Genomic DNA, 6,000 nt, shown 5'->3' with positions numbered 1-6,000 from the left:
GTCTCAAAAATATACCGTTAATTTCAGAGAGTACAGTCAATTAGAAGAGACTTAACTGAAAAGTAAAATTACTGAACAGAAAATTGGTTTTGTTCTACCTCAAACCAGGACACATATAAATGGGCTTGTGACCCCTTAGGAGGGGGGTTAGCAAAACCTCCACCTTGGACTTCCGGAGGGCGGACTTTGACTTGTTCAGGACACCGGTTGAGAGAGTCCCTTGGGAGACAGTCCTGAAGGGCAAAGGGGTCCAGGAAGGCTGGATGCCCTTCAAGAAGGAAACCTTAAAGGCCCAGGAGCAGGCTGTCCCCAAGTGTCGCAAGTCTAAAGGGCGGGGAAAATGGCCAGCCTGGATGAATAAGGAACTTCTGATGGGACTTAGGAATAAAAGGAGGGTTTACCACCTTTGGAAGAAGGGACAGGCAACTCAGGAGGAGTACAGAGATCTCGTTAGGTTATACAGAGAGAAAATTAGGAAGGCAAAAGCCCAGCTGGAGCTCAACTTGGCCACTAACATTAAGGACAACAAAAAAAGCTTTTATAAATACATCAACAGAAAGAGAGCCAGGGGGAATCTCCATCCCTTACTGGATGCGGGGGGGAAAGTTGCAACCAAGGACGAGGAGAAGGCTGAGATACTGAATGCCTTCTTTGCCTCCGTCTTCAATAGTCAGACCAGCTGTCCCCAGGGGGTTCAGCCTCCGGAGCTGGAAGATAAGGATGGAGAGCAGAACAACCCACCCATAATCCAGGAGGAAGTAGTCAATGATCTGCTTCTGCACCTAGATGCACATAAGTCGATGGGGCCGGATGGGATTCACCCAAGAGTACTCAGGGAGCTGGCGGGAGAGCTCACCAAGCCCCTCTCCATCATTTATCAACAGTCTTGGTCAACAGGGGAGGTACCAGATGACTGGAGGGTGGCTAATGTGATGCCCATCTACAAGAAGGGTCGGAAGGAGGATCCGGGGAACTACAGGCCTGTCAGCCTGACCTCGGTACCAGGGAAGATCATGGAGAGGATCATCTCGAGTGAGCTCTCATGGCAAGTGCAGGGCAGCCAAGGGATCAGGGCCAGCCAGCATGGGTTTAGGAAAGGGAGGTCCTCCTTAACCAACCTGATCTCCTTCTATGACCATGTGACCCGCCTTCTGGACGCGGGGAAGGCTGTGGACGTTGTCTATCTGGACTTTGGTAAGGCCTTTGACACCGTCCCCCACAGCATTCTCCTGGAGAAGCTGGCGAATCATGGCACAGACAAGCGTACTCTTCGCTGGATTAAAAACTGGCTGGATGGCCATGTCCAGAGAGTTGGGATTAATGGGGTGAAATCCTCTTGGCGGCCGGTCACCAGTGGTGTCCCTCAGGGCTCGGTTTTGGGGCTGGTTTTGTTTAATATCTTTATCAATGATCTGGATGAGGGGATTGAGTGCACCCTCAGTAAGTTTGCAGATGACACCAAGCTAGGCGGGAGTGTCGATCTGCTTGAGGGTAGGAAGGCTCTGCAGAGGGACCTGGACAGGCTGGATCGATGGGCCAAGGCCAGCTGTGTGAGGTTTAATAAGGCCAAGTGCCGGGTCCTGCATTTCGGTCACAACAACCCCAAGCAACACTACAGGCTTGGGGCAGAGTGGCTGGAAAGCTGCCCAGCAGAAAAGGACCTGGGGGTGCTGGTGGATGGCCAGCTTAACATGAGCCAGCAGTGTGCCCAGGGGGCCAAGAAGGCCAACAGCATTCTGGCAAGCCAGCAATCAGGAACAGCGTGGCCAGCAGGGGCAGGGGAGTGATGGTGCCTCTGTACTCGGCACTGGTGAGGCCTCACCTCGAGTGCTGTGTTCAGTTCTGGGCCCCTCTGTACAGGAGGGACATTGAAGTGCTGGAGCGTGTCCAGAGGAGAGGTATCAGGCTGGAGAGGGGTCTGGAGACCAGGGCATATGAGGAGAGGCCGAGGGAGCTGGGCATGTTTAGCTTGGAGAAGAGGAGGCTGAGGGGAGGCCTCATTGCCCTCCACAACTACCTGAAAGGAGGGTGGAGAGAGGTGGGTGGTGGCCTCTTCTCCCAGGCGAATAATGACGGGACCAGAGGAAATGGGCTGAAGCTGCGTCAGGGGAGGTTTAGGTTAGATATTAGGAAGAATTACTTTACTGAAAGAGTGGTCAGGCGCTGGAACAGCCTGCCCAGGGAGGGGGTTGAGTCACCAGCCCTAGAGGTGTTTAAGAAATGTCTAGATGTGGCACTCCAGGGCATGCTCTAGTGGCAGAGATTGTAGGTTGGTTGGTTGGACTCGATGATCTCGAAGGTCCTTTCCAACCATGAAGATTCTGTGGTTCTGTGATTCCTCAGCCTTTCCTCACACATTTAATAAAGGTCACCTGGTTAGTTAACACTAGAGGATCTGCCAATCAAGCTGGCCCTGCCCAATCAAAACTTCCACGTACTGTAGAAGGGGATAAAGTCCCCATAGTGCACATGAAGAATATGTCAGGGAAGACAGTCTCAGTTAGTCCTGCCTCAGGCAAAGGCAAACCCATCCGTGGGATTGCTTTTGCCCAAGGACCTGGGTGCGCTTGGTGGGTGATGCGGAAGGATGGGGAGGTCCAATGTGTACCTCATGGGGATTTGGTTTTGGGTGAGAATAGCCAATGAATTAAACTGTATGATGTTAATTGCTAAATTACCGCTATATGTCATCACTACTATGGTTACAGTAAGAATCACCCAAATTAATGGAGAATGAACTTCGATGAACTGAGCAGTGATAGAACCAGAACTGGCTTAAGCAACTGGCACCCAGCAATTTTCTTGAGATCAACATCCTCAACCTACAGACTGTGGGCATGGACCGTGTCAGTTACACCAGCTGTGAGCTCCAGATGCAGCATGCCACAATTCATCATCCCACACATCATCTCTCCTGCCCTGAAAGATTGTTATGACGGATGGAGCCCAAAGTCATGGACTAAATGAACTCAGTGGACATTTTAGAGGGATGGCCCATAAACTAAGGGAATGATATCTGTATGTATATATAAATATAAATATAAATATAAATATAAATATAAATATAAATATAAATATAAATATAAATATAAATATATATATATCAGAGACAGGAAAGTGGTGGTGACTATGAAAAGTATAAGGCCTGGGCATGACGTAAATGGTATAGAATAAGGGATGGATACTGTCCTGGTTTCAGCTGGGATAGAGTTAATTTTCTGTCTAGTGGTTGCTGTGTTTCAGATTTGGTATGAAAGGAATGTCAGTAATGCATATTGTTTCAGTTGTTGCTATGTGATATTTATAGTATTCAAGGACTTTTTTTCAGCTTCCCTTAAAAGCTGAGAAGGAGCATAGACAGAACAATGAAATGGCCAATGGAATATTCTGTACCATAGACGTCATGCTCAGTATATAAATGGGGGTTGGCTGGAGGGCAGGAATTCATGATCACTGCTTGGGATGGTGCCAATTTCACCAATTCACCAGATTCAAGTTATTTTACAACAGACAAATCATAATTCAATTGTTGAGCTTATTACTAACTAATCATGGAAAAATATTTACTTTTGAGTCTTATAATCAGAGGAATCATCCCCATCAGGTATTATACTGCAGCAAATAAAGGAGATGACCTACATAAATGACTCTTTGCAAGGCAGCCCAGCTGCAAGAGCAAAGGTGAGATAAACACACCTTGGGCAGACAAGCTGTACGCTACACCTGCACAATTGATATCATGGAGAGGAAACCATACCTAGAATTATTTAATATCTAAGCAAGGTGGTTCAGAAGTAATTGCCCTGTGGTATACCTACAGAATGTCTCTGTCGGAAGCAAGTAGAACAAACCCTCTTGACTCTTGCATGCCTGGGGCTAATTTCTAGTCTACATCAAGTGTTTGCTCAAACTGGAATAATAAATCTATTTTTCAATGTAACCATTTGCCTCCATAGTTTGCAGTTAGAATGGCAATCATTCTCTCCACAGATTCCAAGATAGCCTGATGAACGATAACTGGTCTTGTTTTGTCATTACCATCATGGTTGTGAATAAATGGTTGGGATTTTTTTTAATGTAAGGTTTTTTCTTGGTCTAAACTTATGCCTGTAAGTGACAGGAAAGTTAGATTATATAGCAATTAAAACCACCAGCCTCTGTGCTTACCTGACAAAGGTGAGGTTAAATCTGACTGGCAGCTGTAAGTCTAGCTAGTCTTTAGCACATTGGTGGCAGCAGCCAATGGCATCTTTAATCTGAATGTCAGTCTTAGAAACAAAAAGACACAAACTTTTACTACAGTTTGAGATATAAGCATGCCCCTTTGCAAGCAAACCACTGTTTTAAGACAGAAGCTTTCACTCAGTGCAGAGGAACTATATGTGGTTTTAGACAACGTACCTTTACTTCAGACTACATTAGGATTTGAATGATTTGCAGGTTCTGATGCAAAAAATATTAGACCTAAAAACAGGGTGAGCAAGTACAGTGAAATTACTTCCGGGAAGGGGGGGGGGGCTACATTTAATACCTCAGACTATTTTTTGTGAGTTTCAATCTGTGACTTTCATGGGCCTTTTCACTGAGTAAATTCAGCAGCACATAAATGTGTCAGTCTAAGATCAGAACTGAACACATCTCACCAATAAATGAGATTTCTTCAAATTTAAAGTGGCAAATTTATATACTCATTTATTATGCAGTATTTGCATACTTTGTAGTTTATGTTACAAATTGAGGGCATGGACACAGGATGAGAATACTACTGTTAAATAGTCCATTTACCAATAGGGATCATACTAATTAATGACACTTCTTCTGACTATGAATATCTAGTCAAGCCTATTTTTTCTTTTTCATCTCATACTTTAATCCCAAGTACACTTATGATACAAGTTAGAATCATAGAATCATAGAATCATTTAGGTTGGAAAAGACCCTTGGGATCATCGAGTCCAACCATCAACCCCACTCTACAAAGGTCTCCCTTACACCATATCCCTTAACACCACATCTAAACGACTCTCAAACACATCCAGGGATGGTGACTCCACCACCTCCCTGGGCAGCCTATTCCAGTGTCTGACCACTCTTTCTGGGAAGAACTTTTTCCTAATGTCCAGCCTAAACCTACCCTGCTGCAGCTTGAAGCCATTCCCTCTTGTTCTATCGCTAATTACCTGTGAGAAGAGACCAGCACCAGCCTCTCTACAGTGTCCTTTCAAGTAGTTGTAGAGAGTGATGAGGTCTCCCCTCAGCCTCCTCTTCCTCAAACTAAACAGTCCCAGCTCCTTCAATCGCTCCTCATAAGATTTATTCTGCAGGCCCTTCACCAGCTTCGTTGCCCTCCTCTGCCCTCGCTCCAGCACCTCGAGATCTCTCTCGTATTGAGGTGCCCAGAACTGGACACAATACTCAAGGTGTGGCCTCACCAGTGCTGAGTACAGGGGGACAATCACCTCCCTCCTTCTGCTGGTCACACTATTTCTAATACAAGCCAGGATGCCATTGGCCCTCTTGGCCACCTGGGCACACTGCTGGCTCATGCTCAGCCGCTTGTCAATTAGAACCCCCAGGTCCTTTTCTGCCGGGCAGCTCTCCAGCCACACTTCCCCAAGACTGTAGCGATGCGTGGGGTTGTTGTGGCCCAAGTGCAGGAGCCGGCACTTGGCCTTGCGGAAGCTCATCCCGTTAGCATTGGCCCATCGGTCCAATCTATCCAAGTCTCTCTGTAGAGCCTCCCTACCCTCATGCAGATCAACACTCCCGCTTAGCTTCGTGTCATCTGCAGACTTGCTGATGATACACTCTATGTCCTTCTCAAGGTCATCAATAAAGATGTTAAACAGAAATGGTCCCAACACCGAGCCCTGAGGGACACCGCTTGTGACCGGCCGCCAGCTGGATTTAACTCCATTGGCCACCACTCTTTGGGACCGCCCATCCAGCCAGTGCTTGATCCAGCAGATCGTATGCTCATCCAGGCCATGAGCCGCCAGT

The 6,000-nt window shown here is 46.8% G+C and overlaps 1 pseudogene; it reads right to left on the bottom strand.

Annotated features, from left to right (window-relative positions):
• Nucleotides 1–3,931: 3,931 nt before the first annotated feature.
• The window catches only part of LOC141735613 (threonine--tRNA ligase 1, cytoplasmic-like), a 48,191-nt pseudogene continuing 46,122 nt past the window's right edge, over nt 3,932–6,000 (bottom strand).

Source organism: Larus michahellis, chromosome W, assembly GCF_964199755.1.
Source record: "Larus michahellis chromosome W, bLarMic1.1, whole genome shotgun sequence".
Classification (NCBI taxonomy): Eukaryota; Metazoa; Chordata; class Aves; order Charadriiformes; family Laridae; genus Larus; species Larus michahellis.
Note: the sequence above shows the minus strand (reverse complement) of the source record. Positions and strands in the feature narration are given on the sequence as shown.